Source organism: Stenella coeruleoalba (genome assembly GCF_951394435.1).
Source record: "Stenella coeruleoalba genome assembly, chromosome: 6".
Lineage (NCBI taxonomy): Eukaryota > Metazoa > Chordata > Mammalia > Artiodactyla > Delphinidae > Stenella > Stenella coeruleoalba.
Window position 1 is genome coordinate 32,975,026 of NC_137151.1, and position 27,070 is coordinate 33,002,095.

Below are 27,070 nucleotides of genomic sequence, written 5' to 3' on the forward strand. Positions count from 1 at the left end.
TCAACTACCCAGGTTTAAGGTATTCTTCCTTCAGCTAAAACATGCATGTGGAACCCAAGTATGATCAACCATGTGATCGGGAGACGTGTTAAAATATGTCTCAGTTTTCGTACCCTGGTACTCGGGTGCAACATTCCAGACGCTTTACTAACACTCTCCCCACTTGGAGAGTCAGCGCCTTTAACCTCCTGTTTGGCCCAGTTTGCAATTTCTGCGGAAGATGAACAGGAATAGTGAGAACCAATGAGAGGCTAGCTGGAGGTGTCTGGACGGGCAAATTTAACTCTCATTTCCCACCAGGAGGAGGAAATAACCAAAGGCTCAGCGGGCCGTGCCGGAACCAGATTAGGGCCTGAAGACATCCTGCGGTGTTGCGGCCAGGTCACAAGAAAGCGAGTTGAAGAAAGGAGCTCAGGGGCACTGTAATTCACAAACCTGCAGAGTTATAAATGACAGCTATCGTCCAAAAATAGACTGAAGTAAGGCTGCCAAGAGGACTTGAAAGCGGGGCAGAATTGCAGGAAACCGATTTCAGGAGGTAGACTGGAATTGCATTGAAAGCATAGGAAAAGAGGCAGAACGTCCACAATGATGCACTTGGCCAAAAAGGGCGTATGCGTTTTTTCCTGAATATATTCAGGAAAAAACGCATACGCCCTTTTTGGCCAACCAAGCAAACTTGCAAAGGAAATCTGCACTACAATGAAGTCTCACTTCTCCCCGGTCAAAAGGGCCATCTGAAAAAAGTGTAAAATCCAGAAAGGCAGGACAGGCCATGGAGAACTGGGAGCCTTGTTATGCTGATGGGCGGGATGTAAATTGCCAACAGACACTCAGGAGAAGTGTATGGTGTTTCCTGAAACATCTAAAAAACAAAGCAACAGAGCCTAGGGCAATTCCACTTATGGTCCTATAGCTTAGGGAAATTAAAATCAAAAAGACACAGCCACCCCAAAGTTTGGGACGCCTCCGATTACAAGAACCTCGTTTACCGTACAAGTTCAATATCACAGAAAGTGAAAAATGGATAAAGAACTTGTGGTACTTACGTACAATGCAGTATAACTCAGCAATGAAATCTATGTCATCAGGCCCGTAGCAGCATAATGAGTGGATTCAGGTACGATGATTCTAACTGAAATAAGTCACACAGAAAAAGAAACATCATAAGATATCAGTAATACACGGAATGGAAACTTGGCTACACAGGAACTGAATTACAGAACAGAACAGGGTCTCAAATTTAGAAAACCAACTTATGCTTGCTTAAGGGTAAAGGTGAGTTGCGGTGCTGCATAAAACCAGAGATTGAAATGAGCACACATAAAGTTCCTTAAGCCAAATATGGAATAGACAAGAGCTACTCCTTGCTCAACGAAATGGACTCAACACCGCATATTAAACGCCTAAGAATGTACCTGACTAGTAAGTATCTTAAAACCTATGGATTGCTATGTCTCCAAAAGAGAATCAAGCGTGTGTACAGGGGCATAAACGCAGCAGTGATAGGATTGGAGAGGTTCGGTGAGCAAATGAAGACCCTTTGAAGTCATATTGCATGGTACCATTCCACGGGTCTCAACTCTCCAGGTTTAAGGTATTCTTCCTTCAGCTAAAACATGCATGTGGAATCCAGAGTATGATCAACCGTGTGAACAGGAGACGTGTTCAAATATGTCTCAGTTTTCCTCCCCTGGTACTCGGGTGCAACATTCCAGACGCTTTACTAACACTCTCCCCACTTGGAGAGTCAGCACCTTTAACCTCCTGTTTGGCCCCGTTTGCAATTTCTGCGGAAGATGAACAGGAATAGGGAGAACCAATGAGACACTAGCTGGAGGTGTCTGCACGGGCAAATTTAACTCTCATTTCCCACCAGGAAGAGGAAATAACCAAAGGCTCAGCGTGCCGGGCCGGAACCAGATTAGGGCCTGAAGCCATCCAGCGGTGTTGCAGCCAGCTCACAAGAAAACGAGTTGAAGAAAGGAGCTCAGGGGCACTGTAATTCACAAACCTGCAGAGTTATAAATGACAGCTATCGTCCAAAAATAGACTGAAGTAAGGCTGCCAAGAGGACTTGAAAGCGGGGCAGAATTGCAGGAAACCGATTTCAGGAGGTAGACTGGAATTGCATTTCAAGCATAGGAAAAGAGGCAGAACGTCCACAATGATGCACTTGGCCAAAAAGGGCGTATGCGTTTTTTCCTGAATATATTCAGGAAAAAACGCATACGCCCTTTTTGGCCAACCAAGCAAGCTTGCAAAGGAAATCTGCACTACAATGAAGTCTCACTTCCCCCCGGTCAAAAGGGCCATCTGAAAAAAGTGTAAAATCCAGAAAGGCAGGAAAGGCCATGGAGAACTGGGAGCCTTGTTATGCTGATGGGCGGGATGTAAATTGCCAACAGACACTCGGGAGAAGTGTATGGTGTTTCCTGAAACATCGAAAAAAGAAAGCAACAGAGCCTAGGGCACTTCCACTTATGGTCCTATAGCTTAGGGAAATTAAAATCAAAAAGACACAGCCACCCCAAAGTTTGGGACGCCTCTGTTTACAAGAACCTCGTTTACAGTACAAGTTCAACATCGCAGAAAATGAAAAATGGATAAAGAAGCTGTGGTATTTACTTACAAAGCAATATCACTCAGCAATGAAATCTATGTCATCAGGCCCTTAGCAGCACAATGAGTGGATTCAGGTATGATGATTCTAACTGAAATAAGTCACACAGAAAAAGAAACATCATAAGATATCACTAATACACGGAATGTAAACTTGGCTACACAGGAACTGAATTACAGAACAGAACATGGTCTCAAATTTAGAAAACCAACTTATGCTTGCTTAAGGGGAAAGGTGAGTTGGGGTGCTACATAAAACCAGAGATTGAAATGAGCACAGATAAAGTTCCTTAAGCCAAATATGGAATAGACAAGAGCTACTCCTTGCTCAACGAAATGGACTCAACACCGCATATTAAATGCCTAAGAATGTACCTGACTAGTAAGTATCTTAAAACCTATGGATTGCTATGTCTCCGAAAGAGAATCAAGCATTTGTACAGGGGCATAAACGCAGCAGTGATAGGTTTGGAGAGGTTCGGTGAGCAAATGAAGACCCTTTGAAGTCATATTGCATGGTACCCATTCCACGGGTTTCAACTACCCAGGTTTAAGGTATTCTTCCTTCAGCTAAAACAGGCATGTGGAACCCAGGGTATGATCATCCATGTGATCGGGAGACGTGTTCAAATATGTCTCAGTTTTCGTACCCTGGTACTCGGGTGCAACATTCCAGACGCTTTACTAACACTCTCCCGACTTGGAGAGTCAGTCCCTTTAACCTCCTGTTTGGCCCAGTTTGCAATTTCTGCGGAAGATGAACAGGAATAGCGAGAACCAATGAGAGACTAGCTGGAGGTGTCTGGTCGGGCAAATTTAACTCTCATTTACAACCCGGAAGAGGAAATAACCAAAGGCTCAGCGAGCCGTGCCGGAACCAGATTAGGGCCTGAAGCCATCCTGCGGTGTTGCGGCCAGCTCACAAGAAAGCGAGTTGAAGAAAGGAGCTCAGGGGCACTGTAATTCACAAACCTGCAGAGTTATAAATGACAGCTATCGTCCAAAAATATACTGAAGTAAGGCTGCCAAGAGGACTTGAAAGCGGAGCAGAATTGCAGGAAACCGATTTCAGGAGGTAGACTGGAATTGCATTGAAAGCATAGGAAAAGAGGCAGAACGTCCACAATGATGCACTTGGCCAAAAAGGGCGTATGCGTTTTTTCCTGAATATATTCAGGAAAAAACGCATACGCCCTTTTTGGCCAACCAAGCAAACTTGCAAAGGAAATCTGCACTACAATGAAGTCTCACTTCTCCCCGGTCAAAAGGGCCATCTGAAAAAAGTGTAAAATCCAGAAAGGCAGGACAGGCCATGGAGAACTGGCAGCCTTGTTATGCTGATGGGCGGGATGTAAATTGCCAACAGACACTCAGAAGAAGTGTATGGTGTTTCCTGAAACATCTAAAAAACAAAGCAACAGAGCCTAGGGCACTTCCACTTATGGTCCTATAGCTTAGGGAAATTAAAATCAAAAAGACACAGCCACCCCAAAGTTTGGGACGCCTCCGTTTACAAGAACCTCGTTTACCGTACAAGTTCAATATCACAGAAAGTGAAAAATGGATAAGGAACTTGTGGTACTTACGTACAATGCAGTATCACTCAGCAATGAAATCTATGTCATCAGGCCCGTAGCAGCATAATGAGTGGATTCAGGTACGATGATTCTAACTGAAATAAGTCACACAGAAAAAGAAACATCATAAGATATCACTAATACACGGAATGGAAACTTGGCTACACAGGAACTGCATTCCAAAACAGAACCGGGTCTCAAATTTAGAAAACCAACTTATGCTTGCTTAAGGGGAAAGGTGAGTTGGGGTGCTGCATAAAACCAGAGATTGAAATGAGCACAGATAAAGTTCCTTAAGCCAAATATGGAATAGACAAGAGCTACTCCTTGCTCAACGAAATGGACTCAACACCGCATATTAAACGCCTAAGAATCTACCTGACTAGTAAGTATCTTAAAACCTATGGATTGCTATGTCTCCAAAAGAGAATCAAGCATGTGTACAGGGGCATAAACGCAGTGGTGATAGGATTGGAGAGGTTCGGTGAGCAAATGAAGACCCTTTGAAGTCATATTGCATGGTACCCATTACACGGGTCTCAACTCTCCAGGTTTAAGGTATTCTTTCTTCAGCTAAAACATGCATGTGGAACCCAAGTATGATCAACCATGTGAACGGGAGACGTGTTCAAATATGTCTCAGTTTTCCTCCCCTGGTACTCGGGTGCAACATTCCAGACGCTTTACCAACACTCTCCCCACTTGGAGAGTCAGCGCCTTTAACCTCCTGTTTGGCCCAGTTTGCAATTTCTGCGGAAGATGAACAGGAATAGTGAGAACCAATGAGAGGCTAGCTGGAGGTGTCTGGACGGGCAAATTTAACTCTCATTTCCCACCAGGAAGAGGAAATAACCAAAGGCTCAGTGTGCCGTGCCGGAACCAGATTAAGGCCTGAAGCCATCCTGCGGTGTTGCGGCCAGCTGAAAAGAAAGCGAGTTGAAGAAAGGAGCTCAGGGGCACTGTAATTCACAAACCTGCAGAGTTATAAATGACAGCTATCGTCCAAAAATAGACTGAAGTAAGGCTGCCAAGAGGACTTGAAAGCGGGGCAGAATTGCAGGAAACCGATTTCAGGAGGTAGACTGGAATTGCATTGAAAGCATAGGAAAAGAGGCAGAACGTCCACAATGATGCACTTGGCCAAAAAGGGCGTATGCGTTTTTTCCTGAATATATTCGGGAAAAAACGCATACGCCCTTTTTGGCCAACCAAGCAAGCTTGCAAAGGAAATCTGCACTACAATGAAGTCTCACTTCCCCCCGGTCAAAAGGGCCATCTGAAAAAAGTGTAAAATCCAGAAAGGCAGGACAGGCCATGGAGAACTGGGAGCCTTGTTATGCTGAAGGGCGGGATGTAAATTGCCAACAACCACTCGGGAGAAGTGTATGGTGTTTCCTGAAACATCTAAAAAACAAAGCAACAGAGCCTAGGGCACTTCCACTTATGGTCCTATAGCTTAGGGAATTTAAAATCAAAAAGACGCAGCCACCCCAATGTTTGGAACGGCTCTGTTTACAAGAACCTCGTTTACAGTACAAGTTCAACATCGCAGAAAGTGAAAAATGGATAAAAAAGTTGTGGTATTTACTTACAAAGCAATATCACTCAGCAATGAAATCTGTGTCATCAGCCCCTTAGCAGCACAATGAGTGGATTCAGGTATGATGATTCTAACTAAAATAAGTCACACAGAAAAAGAAACATCATAAGATATCAGTAATACACGGAATGTAAACTTGGCTACACAGGAACTGAATTACAGAACAGAACAGGGTCTCAAATTTAGAAAACCAACTTATGCTTGCTTAAGGGGAAAGGTGAGTTGGGGTGCTGCATAAAACCAGAGATTGAAATGAGCACAGATAAAGTTCCTTAAGCCAAATATGGAATAGACAAGAGCTACTCCCTGCTCAACGAAATGGACTCAACACCGCATATTAAACGCCTAAGAATGTACCTGACTAGTAAGTATCTTAAAACCTATGGATTGTTATGTCTCCGAAAGAGAATCAAGCATGTGTACAGGGGCATAAACGCAGCAGTGATAGGATTGGAGATGTTCGGTGAGCAAATGAAGACCCTTTGAAGTCATATTGCATGGTACCCATTCCACGGGTTTCAAATACCCAGGTTTAAGGTATTCTTCCTTCAGCTAAAACATGCACGTGGAACCTAGAGTATGATCAACCATGTGATCGGGAGACGTGTTCAAATATGTCTCAGTTTTCATACCCTGGTACTCGGGTGCAACATTCCAGACGCTTTACTAACACTCTCCCCACTTGGAGAGTCAGTCCCTTTAACCTCCTGTTTGGCCCAGTTTGCAATTTCTGCGGAAGATGAACAGGAATAGCGAGAACCAATGAGAGACTAGCTGGAGGTGTCTGGACGGGCAAATTTAACTCTCATTTCCCACCAGGAAGAGGAATTAAGCAAAGGCTCAGCGTGCCGTGCCAGAACCAGTTTAGGGCCTGAAAACATCCTGCGGTGTTGCGGCCAGCTCACAAGAAAGCGAGTTGAAGAAAGGAGCTCAGGGGCACTGTAATTCACAAACCTGCAGAGTTATAAATGACAGCTATCGTCCAAAAATACACTGAAGTAAGGTTGCCAAGAGGACTTGAAAGCGGGGCAGAATTGCAGGAAACCGATTTCAGGAGGTAGACTGGAATTGCATTGAAAGCATAGGAAAAGAGGCAGAACGTCCACAATGATGCACTTGGCCAAAAAGGGCGTATGCGTTTTTTCCTGAATATATTCAGGAAAAAACGCATACGCCCTTTTTGGCCAACCAAGCAAGCTTGCAAAGGAAATCTGCACTACAATGAAGTCTCACTTCCCCCCGGTCAAAAGGGCCATCTGAAAAAAGTGTAAAATCCAGAAAGGCAGGACAGGCCATGGAGAACTGGGAGCCTTGTTATGCTGAAGGGCGGGATGTAAATTGCCAACAACCACTCGGGAGAAGTGTATGGTGTTTACTGAAACATCTAAAAAACAAAGCAACAGAGCCTAGGGCACTTCCACTTATGGTCCTATAGCTTAGGGAATTTAAAATCAAAAAGACACAGCCACCCCAAAGTTTGGAACGGCTCTGTTTACAAGAACCTCGTTTACAGTACAAGTTCAACATCGCAGAAAGTGAAAAATGGATAAAGAAGTTGTGGTATTTACTTACAAAGCAATATCACTCAGCAATGAAATCTGTGTCACAAGGCCCTTAGCAGCACAATGAGTGGATTCAGGTATGATGATTCTAACTGAAATAAGTCACACAGAAAAAGAAACATCATAAGATATCACTAATACACGGAATGTAAACTTGGCTACACAGGAACTGAATTACAGAACAGAACAGGGTCTCAAATTTACAAAACCAACTTATGCTTGCTTAAGGGGAAAGGTGAGTTGGGGTGCTACATAAAACCAGAGATTGAAATGAGCACAGATAAAGTTCCTTAAGCCAAATATGGAATAGACAAGAACTACTCCTTGCTCAACGAAATGGACTCAACACCCCATATTAAACGCCTAAGAATGTACCTGACTAGTAAGTATCTTAAAACCTATAGATTGCTATGTCTCCGAAAGAGAATCAAGCATCTGTACAGGGGCATAAACGCAGCAGTGATAGGATTGGACAGGTTCGGTGAGCAAAGGAAGACCCTTTGAAGTCATATTGCATGGTACCCATTCCACGGGTTTCAACTACCCAGGTTTTAGGTATTCTTCCTTCAGCTAAAACATGCATGTGGAACCCAGAGTATGATCAACCATGTGATCGGGAGACGTGTTTAAATATGTCTCAGTTTTCCTCCCCTGGTACTCGGGTGCAACATTCCAAACGCTTTACTAACACTCTCCCCACTTGGAGAGTCAGCGCCTTTAACCTCCTGTTTGGCAAAGTTTGCAATTTCTGCGGAAGATGAACAGGAATAGCGAGAACCAATGAGAGGCTAGCTGGAGGTGTCTGGACGGGCAAATTTAACTCTCATTTCCCACCAGGAAGAGGAAATAACCAAAGGCTCAGCGTGCCGTACCGGAACCAGATTAGGGCCTGAAGCCATCCTGCGGTGTTGCGGCCAGCTCAAAAGAAAGCGAGTTGAAGAAAGGAGCTCAGGGGCACTGAAATTCACAAACCTGCAGAGTTATAAATGACAGCTATCGTCCAAAAATAGACTGAAGTAAGGCTGCCAAGAGGACTTGAAAGCGGGGCAGAATTGCAGGAAACCGATTTCAGGAGGTAGACTGGAATTGCATTTCAAGCATAGGAAAAGAGGCAGAACGTCCACAATGATGCACTTGGCCAAAAAGGGCGTATGCGTTTTTTCCTGAATATATTCAGGAAAAAACGCATACGCCCTTTTTGGCCAACCAAGCAAGCTTGCAAAGAAATCTGCACTACAATGAAGGCTCACTTGCCCCCAGTCAAAAGGGCCATCTGAAAAAAGTGTAAAATCCAGAAAGGCAGGACAGGCCATGGAGAACTGGGAGCCTTGTTATGCTGATGGGCGGGATGTAAATTGCCAACAGACACTCGGGAGAAGTGTATGGTGTTTCCTGAAACATCTAAAAAACAAAGCAACAGAGCCTAGGGCACTTCCACTTATGGTCCTATAGCTTAGGGAAATTAAAATCAAAAAGACACAGCCACCCCAAAGTTTGGGACGTCTCTGTTTACAAGAACCTCGTTTACCGTACAAGTTCAATATCGCAGAAAGTGAAAAATGGATAAAGAAGTTGTGGTACTTACGAACAATGCAGTATCAATCAGCAATGAAATCTATGTCATCAGGTCCGTAGCAGCATAATGAGTGGATTCAGGTACGATGATTCTAACTGAAATAAGTCACACAGAAAAAGAAACATCATAAGATATCACTAATACACGGAATGTAAACTGGCTACACAGGAACTGAATTCCAAAACAGAACAGGGTCTCAAATTTAGAAAACCAACTTATGCTTGCTTAAGGGGAAAGGTGAGTTGGGGTGCTGCATAAAACCAGAGATTGAAATGAGCACAGATAAAGTTCCTTAAGCCAAATATGGAATAGACAAGAGCTACTCCTTGCTCAACGAAATGGACTCAACACCCCATATTAAACGCCTAAGAATATACCTGACTAGTAAGTATCTTAAAACCTATGGATTGCTATGTCTCCAAAAGAGAATCAAGCGTGTGTACAAGGGTCATAAACGCAGCAGTGATAGGATTGGAGAGGTTCGGTGAGCAAATGAAGACCCTTTGAAGTCATATTGCATGGTACCCATTCCACGGGTCTCAACTTTCCAGGTTTAAGGTATTCTTTCTTCAGCTAAAACATGCATGTGGAACCCAGAGTATGATCAACCGTGTGATCGGGAGACGTGTTCAAATATGTCGCAGTTTTCGTCCCCTGGTACTTCGGTGCAACATTCCAGACGCTTTACTAACACTCTCCCCACTTGGAGAGTCAGTGCCTTTAACCTCCTGTTTGGCCCAGTTTGCAATTTCTGCGGAAAATGTACAGGAATAGGGAGAACCAATGAGAGACAAGCGGGAGGTGTCTGGACTTGCAAATTTAACTCTAATTTCCCACCAGAATGAGGAATTAACCAAAGGCTCAGCGTGCCGTGCCGGAAACAGATTAGGGCCTGAAGCAATCCTGCGGTGTGGCGGCCAGCTCACAAGAAAGCGAGTTGAAGAAAGGAGCTCAGGGGCACTGTAATTCACAAACCTGCACACTTATAAATGACAGCTATCGTCCAAAAATAGACTGAAGTAAGGCTGCCAAGAGGACTTGAAAGCGGGGCAGAATTGCAGGAAACCGATTTCAGGAGGTAGACTGGAATTGTATTGAAAGCATAGGAAAAGAGGCAGAACGTCCACAGTGATGCACTTGGCCAAAAAGGGCGTATGCGTTTTTTCCTAAATATAATCAGGAAAAAAAGCATACGCCCTTTTTGGCCAACCAAGCAAGCTTGCAAAGGAAATCTGCACTACAATGAAGTCTCACTTGCCCCCGGTCAAAAGGGCCATCTGAAAAAAGTGTAAAATCCAGAAAGGCAGGACAGGCCATGGAGAACTGGGAGCCTTGTTATGCTGATGGGCGGGATGTAAATTGCCAACAGACACTCGGGAGAAGTGTATGGTGTTTCCTGAAACATCTAAAAAACAAAGCAACAGAACCTAGGGCACTTCCACTTATGGTCCTATAGCTTAGGGAAATTAAAATCAAAAAGACACAGCCACCCCAAAGTTTGGAACGGCTCTGTTTACAAGAACCTCGTTTACAGTACAAGTTCAACATCACAGAAAGTGAAAAATGGATAAAGAAGTTGTGGTATTTACTTACAAAGCAATATCACTCAGCAATGAAATCTGTGTCATCAGGCCCTTAGCAGCACAATGAGTGGATTCAGGTATGATGATTCTAACTGAAATAAGTCACACAGAAAAAGAAACATCATAAGGTATCAGTAATACACGGAATGTAAACTTGGCTACACAGGAACTGAATTACAGAACAGAACAGGGTCTCAAATTTAGAAAAACAACTTATGCTTGCTTAAGGGGAAAGGTGAGTTGGGGTGCTGCATAAAACCAGAGATTGAAATGAGCACAGATAAAGTTCCTTAAGCCAAATATGGAATAGACAAGAGCTACTCCTTGCTCAACGAAATGGACTCAACACCGCATATTAAACGCCTAAGAATGTACCTGACTAGTAAGTATCTTAAAACCTATAGATTGCTATGTCTCCGAAAGAGAATCAAGCATGTGTACAGGGGCATAAACGCAGCAGTGATAGGATTGGAGAGGTTCGGTGAGCAAATGAAGACCCTTTGAAGTCATATTGCATGGTACCCATTCCACGGGTTTCAACTACCCAGGTTTTAGGTATTCTTCCTTCAGCTAAAACATGCATGTGGAACCCAGAGTATGATCAACCATGTGATCGGGAGACGTGTTCAAATATGTCTCAGTTTTCCTCCCCTGGTACTCGGGTGCAACATTCCAGACGCTTTACTAACACTCTCCCCACTTGGAGAGTCAGCGCCTTTAACCTCCTGTTTGGCCCAGTTTGCAATTTCTGCGGAAGATGAACAGGAATAGCGAGAACCAATGAGAGGCTAGCTAGAGGTGTCTGGACGGGGAAATTTAACTCTCATTTCCCACCAGGAAGAGGAAATAACCAAAGGCTCAGCGTGCCGTACCGGAACCAGATTAGGGCCAGAAGCCACCCTGCGGTGTTGCGGCCAGCTCACAAGAAAGCGAGTTGAAGAAAGGAGCTCAGGGGCACTGTAATTCACAAACCTGCAGAGTTATAAATGACAGCTATCGTCCAAAAATAGACTGAAGTAAGGCTGCCAAGAGGTCTTGAAAGCGGGGCAGAATTGCAGGAAACCGATTTCAGGAGGTAGACTGGAATTGCATTGAAAGCATAGGAAAAGAGGCAGAACGTCCACAATGATGCACTTGGCCAAAAAGGGCGTATGCGTTTTTTCCTGAATATGTTCAGGAAAAAACGCATACGCCCTTTTTGGCCAACCAAGCAAGCTTGCAAAGGAAATCTGCACTACAATGAAGTCTCACTTCCCCCCGGTCAAAAGGGCCATCTGAAAAAAGTGTAAAATCCAGAAAGGCAGGACAGGCCATGGAGAACTGGGAGCCTTGTTATGCTGAAGGGCGGGATGTAAATTGCCAACAACCACTCGGGAGAAGTGTATGGTGTTTCCTGAAACATCTAAAAAACAAAGCAACAGAGCCTAGGGCACTTCCACTTATGGTCCTATAGCTTAGGGAATTTAAAATCAAAAGACACAGCCACCCCAAAGTTTGGAACGGCTCTGTTTACAAGAACCTCGTTTACAGTACAAGTTCAACATCGCAGAAAGTGAAAAATGGAGAAAGAAGTTGTGGTATTTACTTAAAAAGCAATATCACTCAGCAATGAAATCTGTGTCATCAGGCCCTTAGCAGCACAATGAGTGGATTCAGGTATGATGATTCTAACTGAAATAAGTCACACAGAAAAAGAAACATCATAAGATATCACTAATACACGGAATGGAAACTTGGCTACACAGGAACTGAATTACAGAACAGAACAGGGTCTCAAATTTAGAAAACCAACTTATGCTTGCTTAAGGGGAAAGGTGAGTTGGGGTGCTGCATAAAACCAGAGATTGAAATGAGCACAGATAAAGTTCCTTAAGCCAAATATGGAACAGACAAGAGCTACTCCTTGCTCAACGAAATGGACTCAACACCCCATATTAAACGCCTAAGAATGTACCTGACTAGTAAGTATCTTAAAACCTAGGGATTGCTATATCTCCAAAAGAGAATCAAGCGTGTGTACAGGGGCATAAACGCAGCAGTGATAGGATTGGAGAGGTTCGGTGAGCAAATGAAGACCCTTTGAAGTCATATTGCATGGTACCCATTCCACGGGTTTCAACTACCCAGGTTTAAGGTATTCTTCCTTCAGCTAAAACATGCATGTGGAACCTAGAGTATGATCAACCATGTGATCGGGAGACGTGTTCAAATATGTCTCAGTTTTCCTCCCCTGGTACTCGGGTGCAACATTCCAGACGCTTTACTAACACTCTCCCCACTTGGAGAGTCAGCGCCTTTAACCTCCTGTTTGGCCCAGTTTGCAATTTCTGTGGAAGATGAACAGGAATAGCGAGAACCAATGAGAGACTAGCTGGAGGTGTCTGGATGGGCAAATTTAACTCTCATTTCCCACCAGAAAGAGGAATTAACCAAAGGCTCAGCGTGCCGAGTCAGAACCAGATTAGGGCCTGAAGACATCCTGCGGTGTTGCGGCCAGGTCACAAGAAAGCGAGTTGAAGAAAGGAGCTCAGGGGCACTGTAATTCACAAACCTGCAGAGTTATAAATGACAGCTATCGTCCAAAAATAGACTGAAGTAAGGCTGCCAAGAGGACTTGAAAGCGGGGCAGAATTGCAGGAAACCGATTTCAGGAGGTAGACTGGAATTGCATTGAAAGCATAGGAAAAGAGGCAGAACGTCCACAATGATGCACTTGGCCAAAAAGGGCGTATGCGTTTTTTCCTGAATATATTCAGGATAAAACGCATACGCCCTTTTTGGCCAACCAAGCAAGCTTGCAAAGGAAATCTGCACTACAATGAAGTCTCACTTCCCCCCGGTCAAAAGGGCCATCTGAAAAAAGTGTAAAATCCAGAAAGGCAGGACAGGCCATGGAGAACTGGGAGCCTTGTTATGCTGATGGGCGGGATTTAAATTGCCAACAGACACTCGGGAGAAGTGTATGGTGTTTCCTGAAACATCTAAAAAACAAAGCAACAGAGTCTAGGGCACTTCCACTTATGGTCCTATAGCTTAGGGAAATTAAAATCAAAGAGACACAGCCACCCCAAAGTTTGGGACGCCTCTGTTTACAAGAACCTCGTTTACAGTACAAGTTCAACATCGCAGAAAGTGAAAAATGGATAAAGAACTTGTGGTATTTACTTACAAAGCAATATCACTCAGCAATGAAATCTGTGTCATCAGGCCCTTAGCAGCACAATGAGTGGATTCAGGTATGATGATTCTAACTGAAATAAGTCACACAGAAAAAGAAACATCATAAGATATCAGTAATACACGGAATGTAAACTTGGCTACACAGGAACTGAATTACAGAACAGAACAGGGTCTCAAATTTAGAAAACCAACTTATGCTTGCTTAAGGGGAAAGGTGAGTTGGGGTGCTGCATAAAACCAGAGATTGAAATGAGCACAGATAAAGTTCCTTAAGCCAAATATGGAATAGACAAGAACTACTCCTTGCTCAACGAAATGGACTCAACACCCCATATTAAACGCCTAAGAATGTACCTGACTAGTAAGTATCTTAAAACCTATAGATTGCTATGTCTCCGAAAGAGAATCAAGCATGTGTACAGGGGCATAAACGCAGCAGTGATAGGATTGGACAGGTTCGGTGAGCAAAGGAAGACCCTTTGAAGTCATATTGCATGGTACCCATTCCACGGGTTTCAACTACCCAGGTTTTAGGTATTCTTCCTTCAGCTAAAACATGCATGTGGAACCCAGAGTATGATCAACCATGTGATCGGGAGACGTGTTCAAATATGTCTCAGTTTTCGTACCCTGGTACTTGGGTGCAACATTCCAGACGCTTTACTAACACTCTCCCGACTTGGAGAGTCAGTCCCTTTAACCTCCTGTTTGGCCCAGTTTGCAATTTCTGTGGAAGATGAAGAGGAATAGCGAGAACCAATGAGAGACTAGCTGGAGGTGTCTGGATGAGCAAATTTAACTCTCATTTCCCACCAGAAAGAGGAATTAACCAAAGGCTCAGCGTGCCGTGTCAGAACCAGATTAGGGCCTGAAGACATCCTGCGGTGTTGCGGCCAGGTCACAAGAAAGCGAGTTGAAGAAAGGAGATCAGGGGCACTGTAATTCACAAACCTGCAGAGTTATAAATGACAGCTATCGTCCAAAAATAGACTGAAGTAAGGCTGCCAAGAGGACTTGAAAGCGGGGCAGAATTGCAGGAAACCGATTTCAGGAGGTAGACTGGAATTGCATTGAAAGCATAGGAAAAGAGGCAGAACGTCCACAATGATGCACTTGGCCAAAAAGGGCGTATGCGTTTTTTCCTGAATATATTCAGGAAAAAACGCATACGCCCTTTTTGGCCAACCAAGCAAACTTGCAAAGGAAATCTGCACTACAATGAAGTCTCACTTCTCCCCGGTCAAAAGGGCCATCTGAAAAAAGTGTAAAATCCAGAAAGGCAGGACAGGCCATGGAGAACTGGGAGCCTTGTTATGCTGATGGGCGGGATGTAAATTGCCAACAGACACTCAGGAGAAGTGTATGCTGTTTCCTGAAACATCTAAAAAACAAAGCAACAGAGCCTAGGGCACTGCCACTTATGGTCCTATAGCTTAGGGAATTTAAAATCAAAAAGACACAGCCACCCCAATGTTTGGAACGGCTCTGGTTACAAGAACCTCGTTTACAGTACAAGTTCAACATCGCAGAAAGTGAAAAATGGACAAAAATGTTGTGGTATTTACTTACAAAGCAATATCACTCAGCAATGAAATCTGTGTCATCAGGCCCTTAGCAGCACAATGAGTGGATTCAGGTATGATGATTCTAACTGAAATAAGTCACACAGAAAAAGAAACATCATAAGATATCAGTAATACACGGAATGTAAACTTGGCTACACAGGAACTGAATTACAGAACAGAACAGGGTCTCAAATTTAGAAAACCAACTTATGCTTGCTTAAGGGGAAAGGTGAGTTGGGGTGCTGCATAAAACCAGAGATTGAAATGAGCACAGATAAAGTTCCTTAAGCCAAATATGGTATAGACAAGTGCTACTCCTTGCTCAACGAAATGGACTCAACACCGCATATTAAACGCCTAAGAATGTACCTGACTAGTAAGTATCGTAAAACCTATGGATTGCTATGTCTCCAAAAGAGAATCAAGCATGTGTACAGGGGCATAAACACAGCGGTGATAGGATTGGAGAGGTTCGGTGAGCAAATGAAGACCCTTTGAAGTCATATTGCATGGTACCCATACAGGGGTCTCAACTCTCCAGGTTTAAGGTATTCTTTCTTCAGCTAAAACATGCATGTGGAACCCAAGTATGATCAACCATGTGAACGGGAGACGTGTTCAAATATGTCTCAGTTTTCCTCCCCTGGTACTCGGGTGCAACATTCCAGACGCTTTACTAACACTCTCCCCCCTTGGAGAGTCAGCGCCTTTAACCTCCTGTTTGGCCCAGTTTGCAATTTCTGCGGAAGATGAACAGGAATAGCGAGAACCAATGAGAGACTAGCTGGAGATGTCTGAACGGGCAAATTTAACTCTCATTTCCCACCAGGAAGAGGAATTAACCAAAGGCTCAGCGTGCCGTGCGGGAACCAGATTAGGGCCTGAAGCCATCCTGCGGTGTTGCGGCCAGGTCACAAGAAAGCGAGTTGAAGAAAGGAGCTCAGGGGCACTGTAATTCACAAACCTGCAGAGTTATAAATGACAGCTATCGTCCAAAAATATACTGAAGTTAGGCTGCCAAGAGGACTTGAAAGCGGGGCAGAATTGCAGGAAACCGATTTCAGGAGGTAGACTGGAATTGCATTGAAAGCATAGGAAAAGAGGCAGAACGTCCACAATGATGCACTTGGCCAAAAAGGGCGTATGCGTTTTTACCTGAATATATTCAGGAAAAAACGCATACGCCCTTTTTGGCCAACCAAGCAAGCTTGCAAAGGAAATCTGGACTACAATGAAGTCTCACTTCCCCCCGGTCAAAAGGGCCATCTGAAAAAAGTGTAAAATCCAGAAAGGCAGGACAGGCCATGGAGAACTGGGAGCCTTGTTATGCTGATGGGCGGGATGTAAATTGCCAACAGACACTCAGGAGAAGTGTATGGTGTTTCCTGAAACATCTAACAAACAAAGCAACAGAGCCTAGGGCACTTCCACTTATGGTCCTATAGCTTAGGGAAATTAAAATCAAAAAGACACAGCCACCCCAAAGTTTGGGACGCCTCTGTTAACAAGAACCTCGTTTACCGTACAAGTTCAATATCACAGAAAGTGAAAAATGGATTAAGAACTTGTGGTACTTACGTACAATGCAGTATCACTCAGCAATGAAATCTATCTCATCAGGCCCGTAGCAGCATAATGAGTGGATTCAGGTACGATGATTCCAACTGAAATAAGTCACACAGAAAAAGAAACATCATAACATATCAGTAATACAAGGAATGGAAACTTGGCTACACAGGAACTGAATTGCAAAACAGAACAGGTTCTCAAATTTAGAAAACCAACTTATGCTTGCTTAAGGGGAAAGGTGAGTTGGGTTGCTGCATAAAACCAGAGATTGAAATGAGCACAGATAAAGTTCCTTAAGCCAAATATGGAATAGACAAGAGCTACTCCTTGCTCAACGAAATGGACTCAGCACCGCATATTAAACGCCTAAGAATGTACCTGACTAGTAAGTATCTTAAAACCTATGGATTGCTATGTCTCCGAAAGAGAATCAAGCATGTGTACAGGGGCATAAACGCAGCAGTGATAGGATTGGAGAGGTTCGGTGAGCAAATGAAGACCCTTTGAAGTCATATTGCATGGTACCCATTCCACGGGTTTCAACTACCCAGGTTTAAGGTATTCTTCCTTCAGCTAAAACATGCATGTGGAACCTAGAGTATGATCAACCATGTGATCGGGAGACGTGTTCAAATATGTCTCAGTTTTCCTCCCCTGGTACTCGGGTGCAACATTCCAGACGCTTTACTAACACTCTCCCCACTTGGAGAGTCAGCGCCTTTAACCTCCTGTTTGGCCCAGTTTGCAATTTCTGTGGAAGATGAACAGGAATAGCGAGAACCAATGAGAGACTAGCTGGAGGTGTCTGGATGGGCAAATTTAACTCTCATTTCCCACCAGAAAGAGGAATTAACCAAAGGCTCAGCGTGCCGTGTCAGAACCAGATTAGGGCCTGAAGACATCCTGCGGTGTTGCGGCCAGGTCACAAGAAAGCGAGTTGAAGAAAGGAGCTCAGGGGCACTGTAATTCACAAACCTGCAGAGTTATAAATGACAGCTATCGTCCAAAAATAGACTGAAGTAAGGCTGCCAAGAGGACTTGAAAGCGGGGCAGAATTGCAGGAAACCGATTTCAGGAGGTAGACTGGAATTGCATTGAAAGCATAGGAAAAGAGGCAGAACGTCCACAATGATGCACTTGGCCAAAAAGGGCGTATGCGTTTTTTCCTGAATATATTCAGGAAAAAACGCATACGCCCTTTTTGGCCAACCAAGCAAACTTGCAAAGGAAATCTGCACTACAATGAAGTCTCACTTCTCACCGGTCAAAAGGGCCATCTGAAAAAAGTGTAAAATCCAGAAAGGCAGGACAGGCCATGGAGAACTGGGAGCCTTGTTATGCTGATGGGCGGGATGTAAATTGCCAACAGACACTCAGGAGAAGTGTATGGTGTTTCCTGAAACATCTAATAAACAAAGCAACAGAGCCTAGGGCACTTCCACTTATGGTCCTATAGCTTAGGGAAATTAAAATCAAAAAGACACAGCCACCCCAAAGTTTGGAACGGCTCTGGTTACAAGAACCTCGTTTACAGTACAAGTTCAACATCGCAGAAAGTGAAAAATGGATAAAAAAGTTGTGGTATTTACTTACAAAGCAATATCACTCAGCAATGAAATCTGTGTCATCAGGCCCTTAGCAGCACAATGAGTGGATTCAGGTATGATGATTCTAACTGAAATAAGTCACACAGAAAAAGAAACATCATAAGATATCAGTAATACAAGGAATGGAAACTTGGCTACACAGGAACTGAATTACAGAACAGAACAGGGTCTCAAATTTAGAAAACCAACTTATGCTTGCTTAAGGGGAAAGGTGAGTTGGGGTGCTGCATAAAACCAGAGATTGAAATGAGCACAGATAAAGTTCCTTAAGCCAAATATGGAATAGACAAGAGCTACTCCTTGCTCAACGAAATGGACTCAACACCGCATATTAAACGCCTAAGAATGTACCTGACTAGTAAGTATCTTAAAACCTATGGATTGCTATGTCTCCGAAAGAGAATCAAGCATGTGTACAGGGGCATAAACGCAGCAGTGATAGGATTGGAGAGGTTCGGTGAGCAAATGAAGACCCTTTGAAGTCATATTGCATGGTACCCATTCCACGGGTTTCAACTACCCAGGTTTAAGGTATTCTTCCTTCAGCTAAAACATGCATGTGGAACCTAGAGTATGATCAACCATGTGATCGGGAGACGTGTTCAAATATGTCTCAGTTTTCGTACCCTGGTACTTGGGTGCAACATTCCAGACGCTTTACTAACACTCTCCCGACTTGGAGAGTCAGTCCCTTTAACCTCCTGTTTGGCCCAGTTTGCAATTTCTGTGGAAGATGAAGAGGAATAGCGAGAACCAATGAGAGACTAGCTGGAGGTGTCTGGATGGGCAAATTTAACTCTCATTTCCCACCAGAAAGAGGAATTAACCAAAGGCTCAGCGTGCCGTGTCAGAACCAGATTAGGGCCTGAAGACATCCTGCGGTGTTGCGGCCAGGTCACAAGAAAGCGAGTTGAAGAAAGGAGCTCAGGGGCACTGTAATTCACAAACCTGCAGAGTTATAAATGACAGCTATCGTCCAAAAATAGACTGAAGTAAGGCTGCCAAGAGGACTTGAAAGCGGGGCAGAATTGCAGGAAACCGATTTCAGGAGGTAGACTGGAATTGCATTGAAAGCATAGGAAAAGAGGCAGAACGTCCACAATGATGCACTTGGCCAAAAAGGGCGTATGCGTTTTTTCCTGAATATATTCAGGAAAAAACGCATACGCCCTTTTTGGCCAACCAAGCAAGCTTGCAAAGGAAATCTGCACTACAATGAAGTCTCACTTTCCCCTGGTCAAAAGGGCCATCTGAAAAAAGTGTAAAATCCAGAAAGGCAGGACAGGCCATGGAGAACTGGGAGCCTTGTTATGCTGATGGGCGGGATGTAAATTGCCAACAGACACTCAGGAGAAGTGTATGGTGTTTCCTGAAACATCTAAAAAACAAAGCAACAGAGCCTAGGGCACTTCCACTTATGGTCCTATAGCTTAGGGAAATTAAAATCAAAAAGACACAGCCACCCCAAAGTTTGGGACGCCTCCGATTACAAGAACCTCGTTTACTGTTCAAGTTCAATATCACAGAAAGTGAAAAATGGATAAAGAACTTGTGGTACTTACGTACAATGCAGTATCACTCAGCAATGAAATCTATGTCATCAGCCCCGTAGCAGCATAATGAGTGGATTCAGGTACGATGATTCTAACTGAAATAAGTCACACAGAAAAAGAAACATCATAAGATATCAGTAATACACGGAATGGAACCTTGGCTACACAGGAACTGAATTACAGAACAGAACAGGGTCTCAAATTTAGAAAACCAACTTATGCTTGGTTAAGGGGAAAGGTGAGTTGGGGTGCTGCATAAAACCAGAGATTGAAATGAGCACAGATAAAGTTCCTTAAGCCAAATATGGAATAGACAAGAACTACTCCTTGCTCAACGAAATGGACTCAACACCGCATATTAAACGCCTAAGAATGTACCTGACTAGTAAGTATCTTAAAACCTATGGATTGTTATGTCTCCGAAAGAGAATCAAGCATGTGTACAGGGGCATAAACGCAGCAGTGATAGGATTGGAGAGGTTCGGTGAGCAAATGAAGACCCTTTGAAGTCATATTGCATGGTACCCATTACACGGGTCTTAGCTCTCCAGGTTTAAGGTATTCTTCCTTCAGCTAAAACATGCATGTGGAACCCAAGTATGATCAACCATGTGAACGGGAGACGTGTTCAAATATGTCTCAGTTTTCCTCCCCTGGTACTCGGGTGCAACATTCCAGACGCTTTACTAACACTCTCCCCACTTGGAGAGTCAGCGCCTTTAACCTCCTGTTTGGCCCAGTTTGCAATTTCTGCGGAAGATGAACAGGAATAGCAAGAACCAATGAGAGACTAGCTGGAGGTGTCTGGACGGGCAAATTTAACTCTCATTTCCCTCCAGGAAGAGGAAATAACCAAAGGCTCAGCGTGCCGTGCCGGAACCAGATTAGGGCCTGAAGCCATCCTGCGGTGTTGCGGCCAGGTCACAAGAAAGCAAGTTGAAGAAAGGAGCTCAGGGGCACTGTAATTCACAAACCTGCAGAGTTATAAATGACAGCTATCGTCCAAAAATAGACTGAAGTAAGGCTGCCAAGAGGACTTGAAAGCGGGGCAGAATTGCAGGAAACCGATTTCAGGAGGTAGACTGGAATTGCATTGAAAGCATAGGAAAAGAGGCAGAACGTCCACAATGATGCACTTGGCCAAAAAGGGCGTATGCGTTTTTTCCTGAATATATTCAGGAAAAAACGCATACGCCCTTTTTGGCCAACCAAGCAAGCTTGCAAAGGAAATCTGCACTACAATGAAGTCTCACTTCCCCCCCGGTCAAAAGGGCCATCTGAAAAAAGTGTAAAATCCAGAAAGGCAGGACAGGCCATGGAGAACTGGGAGCCTTGTTATGCTGATGGGCGGGATGTAAATTGCCAACAACCACTCGGGAGAAGTGTATGGTGTTTCCTGAAACATCTAAAAAACAAAGCAACAGAACCTAGGGCACTTCCACTTATGGTCCTATAGCTTAGGGAAATTAAAATCAAAAAGACACAGCCACCCCAAAGTTTGGAACGGCTCTGTTTACAAGAACCTCGTTTACAGTAGAAGTTCAACATCGCAGAAAGTGGAAAATGGAGAAAGAAGTTGTGGTATTTACTTACAAAGCAATATCACTCAGCAATGAAATCTGTGTCATCAGGCCCTTAGCAGCACAATGAGTGGATTCAGGTACGATGATTCTAACTGAAATAAGTCACACAGAAAAACAAACATCATAAGATATCACTAATACACGGAATGTAAACTTGGCTACACAGGAACTGCATTCCAAAACAGAACAGGGTCTCAAATTTAGAAAACCAACTTATGCTTGCTTAAGGGGAAAGGTGAGTTGGGGTGCTGCATAAAACCAGAGATTGAAATGAGCACAGATAAAGTTCCTTAAGCCAAATATGGAATAGACAAGAGCTACTCCTTGCTCAACGAAATGGACTCAACACCGCATATTAAACGCCTAAGAATGTACCTGACTAGTAAGTATCTTAAAACCTATAGATTGCTATGTCTCCGAAAGAGAATCAAGCATGTGTACAGGGGCATAAACGCAGCAGTGATAGGATTGGAGAGGTTTGGTGAGCAAATGAAGACCCTTTGAAGTCATATTGCATGGTACCCATTCCACGGGTTTCAACTACCCAGGTTTTAGGTATTCTTCCTTCAGCTAAAACATGCATGTGGAACCCAGAGTATGATCAACCATGTGATCGGGAGACGTGTTCAAATATGTCTCAGTTTTCCTCCCCTGGTACTCGGGTGCAACATTCCAGACGCTTTACTAACACTCTCCCCACTTGGAGAGTCAGCGCCTTTAACCGCCTGTTTGGCCCAGTTTGCAATTTCTGCGGAAGATGAACAGGAATAGCGAGAACCAATGAGAGGCTAGCTGGAGGTGTCTGGACGGGCAAATTTAACTCTCATTTCCCACCAGGAAGAGGAAATAACCAAAGGCTCAGCGTGCCGTACCGGAACCAGATTAGGGCCAGAAGCCACCCTGCGGTGTTGCGGCCAGCTCACAAGAAAGCGAGTTGAAGAAAGGAGCTCAGGGGCACTGTAATTCACAAACCTGCAGAGTTATAAATGACAGCTATCGTCCAAAAATAGACTGAAATAAGGCTGCCAAGAGGTGTTGAAAGCGGGGCAGAATTGCAGGAAACCGATTTCAGGAGGTAGAGTGGAATTGCATTGAAAGCATAGGAAAAGAGGCAGAACGTCCACAATGATGCACTTGGCCAAAAAGGGCGTATGCGTTTTTTTCCTGAATATATTCAGGAAAACACGCATACGCCCTTTTTGGCCAACCAAGCAAGATTGCAAAGGAAATCTGCACTACAATGAAGTCTCACTTCCCCCCAGTCAAAAGGGCCATCTGAAAAAAGTGTAAAATCCAGAAAGGCAGGACAGGCCATGGAGAACTGGGAGCCTTGTTATGCTGATGGGCGGGATGTAAATTGCCAACAACCACTCGGGAGAAGTGTATGGTGTTTCCTGAAACATCTAAAAAACAAAGCAACAGAACCTAGGGCACTTCCACTTATGGTCCTATAGCTTAGGGAAATTAAAATCAAAAAGACACAGCCACCCCAAAGTTTGGAACGGCTCTGTTTACAAGAACCTCGTTTACAGTACAAGTTCAACATCGCAGAAAGTGAAAAATGGATAAAGAAGTTGTGGTATTTACTTACAAAGCAATATCACTCAGCAATGAAATCTGTGTCATCAAGCCCTTAGCAGCACAATGAGTGGATTCAGGTATGATGATTCTAACTGAAATAAGTCACACACAAAAAGAAACATCATAATATATCAGTAATACACGGAATGTAAACTTGGCTACACAGGAACTGAATTACAGAACAGAACAGGGTCTCAAATTTAGAAAACCAACTTATGCTTGCTTAAGGGTAAAGGTGAGTTGGGGTGCTGCATAAAACCAGAGATTGAAATGAGCACAGATAAAGTTCCTTAAGTCAAATATGGAATAGACAAGAGCTACTCCTTGCTCAATGAAATGGACTCAACACCGCATATTAAACACCTAAGAATGTACCTGACTAGTAAGTATCTTAAAACCTATGGATTGCTATGTCTCAGAAAGAGAATCAAGCATGTGTACAGGGGCATAAACGCAGCAGTGATAGGATTGGAGAGGTTCGGTGAGCAAATGAAGACCCTTTGAAGTCATATTGCATGGTACCCATTCCACGGGTTTCAACTACCCAGGTTTTAGGTATTCTTCCTTCAGCTAAAACATGCATGTGGAACCCAGAGTATGATCAACCATGTGAACGGGAGACGTGTTCAAATATGTCTCAGTTTTCCTCCCCTGGTACTCCGGTGCAACATTCCAGACGCTTTACTAACACTCTCCCCACTTGGAGAGTCAGCGCCTTTAACCTCCTGTTTGGCCCAGTTTGCAATTTCTGCGGAAGATGAACAGGAATAGCGAGAACCAATGAGAGGCTAGCTGGAGGTGTCTGGACGGGCAAATTTAACTCTCATTTCCCACCAGGAAGAGGAAATAACCAAAGGCTCAGCGTGCCGTACCGGAACCAGATTAGGGCCTGAAGCCATCCTGCGGTGTTGCGGCCAGCTCAAAAGAAAGCGAGTTGAAGAAAGGAGCTCAGGGGCACTGTAATTCACAAACCTGCAGAGTTATAAATGACAGCTATCGTCCAAAAATAGACTGAAGTAAGGCTGCCAAGAGGACTTGAAAGCGGGGCAGAATTGCAGGAAACCGATTTCAGGAGGTAGACTGGAATTGCATTGAAAGCATAGGAAAAGAGGCAGAACGTCCACAATGATGCACTTGGCCAAAAAGGGCGTATGCGTTTTTTCCTGAATATATTCAGGAAAAAACGCATACGCCCTTTTTGGCCAACCAAGCAAGCTTGCAAAGGAAATCTGCACTACAATGAAGTCTCACTTCCCCCCGGTCAAAAGGGCCATCGGAAAAAAGTGTAAAATCCAGAAAGGCAACAGGCCATGGAGAACTGGGAGCCTTGTTATGCTGATGGGCGGGATGTAAATTGCCAACAACCACTCGGGAGAAGTGTATGGTGTTTCCTGAAACATCTAAAAAACAAAGCAACAGAACCTAGGGCACTTCCACTTATGGTCCTATAGCTTAGGGAAATTAAAATCAAAAAGACACAGCCACCCCAAAGTTTGGAACGGCTCTGTTTACAAGAACCTCGTTTACAGTACAAGTTCAACATCGCAGAAAGTGAAAAATGGATAAAGAAGTTGTGGTATTTACTTACAAAGCAATATCACTCAGCAATGAAATCTGTGTCATCAGGCCCTTAGCAGCACAATGAGTGGATTCAGGTATGATGATTCTAACTGAAATAAGTCACACAGAAAAAGAAACATCATAAGATATCAGTAATACACGGAATGTAAACTTGGCTACACAGGAACTGAATTACAGAACAGAACAGGGTCTCAAATTTAGAAAACCAACATATTCTTGCTTAAGGGTAAAGGTGAGTTGGGGTGCTGCATAAAACCAGAGATTGAAATGAGCACAGATAAAGTTCCTTAAGCCAAATATGGAATAGACAAGAGCTACTCCTTGCTCAACGAAATGGACTCAACACCCCATATTAAACGCCTAAGAATGTACCTGACTAGTAAGTATCTTAAAACCTATGGATTGCTATGTCTCCGAAAGAGAATCAAGCATGTGTACAGGGTCATGAACGCAGCAGTGATAGGATTGGAGAGGTTCGGTGAGCAAATGAAGACCCTTTGAAGTCATATTGCATGGTACCCATTCCACGGGTTTCAACTACCCAGGTTTAAGGTATTCTTCCTTCAGCTAAAACATGCATGTGGAACCTAGAGTATGATCAACCATGTGATCGGGAGACGTGTTCAAATATGTCTCAGTTTTCGTACCCTGGTACTCGTGTGCAACATTCCAGACGCTTTACTAACACTCTCCCGACTTGGAGAGTCAGTCCCTTTAACCTCCTGTTTGGCTCAGTTTGCAATTTCTGCGGAAGATGAACAGGAATAGCGAGAACCAATGAGAGACTAGCTGGAGGTGTCTGGACGGGCAAATTTAACTCTCATTTCCCACCAGGAAGAGGAAATAACCAAAGGCTCAGCGTGCCGTGCCGGAACCAGATTAGGGCCTGAAGCCATCCTGCGGTGTTGCGGCCAGCTCAAAAGAAAGCGAGTTGAAGAAAGGAGCTCAGGGGCACTGTAATTCACAAACCTGCAGAGTTATAAATGACAGCTATCGTCCAAAAATAGACTGAAGTAAGGCTGCCAAGAGGTCTTGAAAGCGGGGCAGAATTGCAGGAAACCGATTTCAGGAGGTAGACTGGAATTGCATTGAAAGCATAGGAAAAGAGGCAGAACGTCCACAATGATGCACTTGGACAAAAAGGGCGTATGCGTTTTTTCCTGAATATATTCAGGAAAAAACGCATACGCCCTTTTTGGCCAACCAAGCAAGCTTGCAAAGGAAATCTGCACTACAATGAAGTCTCACTTCCCCCCGGTCAAAAGGGCCATCTGAAAAAAGTGTAAAATCCAGAAAGGCAGGACAGGCCATGGAGAACTGGGAGCCTTGTTATGCTGATGGGCGGGATGTAAATTGCCAACAGACACTCCGGAGAACTGTATGGTGTTTCCTGAAACATCTAAAAAACAAAGCAACAGAGCCTAGGGTACTGCCACTTATGGTCCTATAGCTTAGGGAAATTAAAATCAAAAAGACACAGCCACCCCAAAGTTTCGGACGCCTCTGTTTACAAGAACCTCGTTTACAGTACAAGTTTAACATCGCAGAAAGTGAAAAATGGATAAAGAAGTTGTGGTATTTACTTACAAAGCAATATCACTCAGCAATGAAATCTATGTCATCAGGCCCTTAGCATCACAATGAGTGGATTCAGGTATGATGATTCTAACTGAAATAAGTCACACAGAAAAAGAAACATCATAAGATATCAGTAATACACGGAATGTAAACTTGGCTACACAGGAACTGAATTACAGAACAGAACAGGGTCTCAAATTTAGAAAACCAACTTATGCTTGCTTAAGGGTAAAGGTGAGTTGGGGTGCTGCATAAAACCAGAGATTGAAATGAGCACAGATAAAGTTCCTTAAGTCAAATATGGAATAGACAAGAGCTACTCCTTGCTCAACGAAATGGACTCAACACCGCATATTAAACGCCTAAGAATGTACCTGACTAGTAAGTATCGTAAAACCTATGGATTGCTATGTCTCCAAAAGAGAATCAAGCATGTGTACAGGGGCATAAACGCAGCAGTGATAGGATTGGAGAGGTTCGTGAGCAAATGAAGACCCTTTGAAGTCATATTGCATGGTACCCATTACACGGGTCTCAACTCTCCAGGTTTAAGGTATTCTTCCTTCAGCTAAAACATGCATGTGGAACCCAAGTATGATCAACCATGTGAACGGGAGACGTGTTCAAATATGTCTCAGTTTTTCTCCCCTGGTACTCGGGTGCAACATTCCAGACGCTTTACTAACACTCTCCCCACTTGGAGAGTCAGCGCCTTTAACCTCCTGTTTGGCCCAGTTTGCAATTTCTGCGGAA

At 43.9% G+C, this 27,070-nt stretch overlaps 1 long non-coding RNA gene across 2 annotated transcripts in view; it reads right to left on the reverse strand.

The window, feature by feature from the left end:
- Positions 1-26,393, reverse strand: part of LOC307188208 — a 251,474-nt gene extending 225,081 nt beyond the window's left edge. For both annotated transcript variants that reach the window (XR_013828829.1, XR_013828830.1), the window contains exons 1-2: positions 26,327-26,393; positions 12,106-12,191 (exon numbers count right to left, since the gene is read on the reverse strand). This is a non-coding gene — a long non-coding RNA (uncharacterized lncRNA). The remainder of the gene's footprint in view (positions 1-12,105; positions 12,192-26,326) is intronic.
- Between the last annotated feature and the right edge of the window lie 677 nt (positions 26,394-27,070).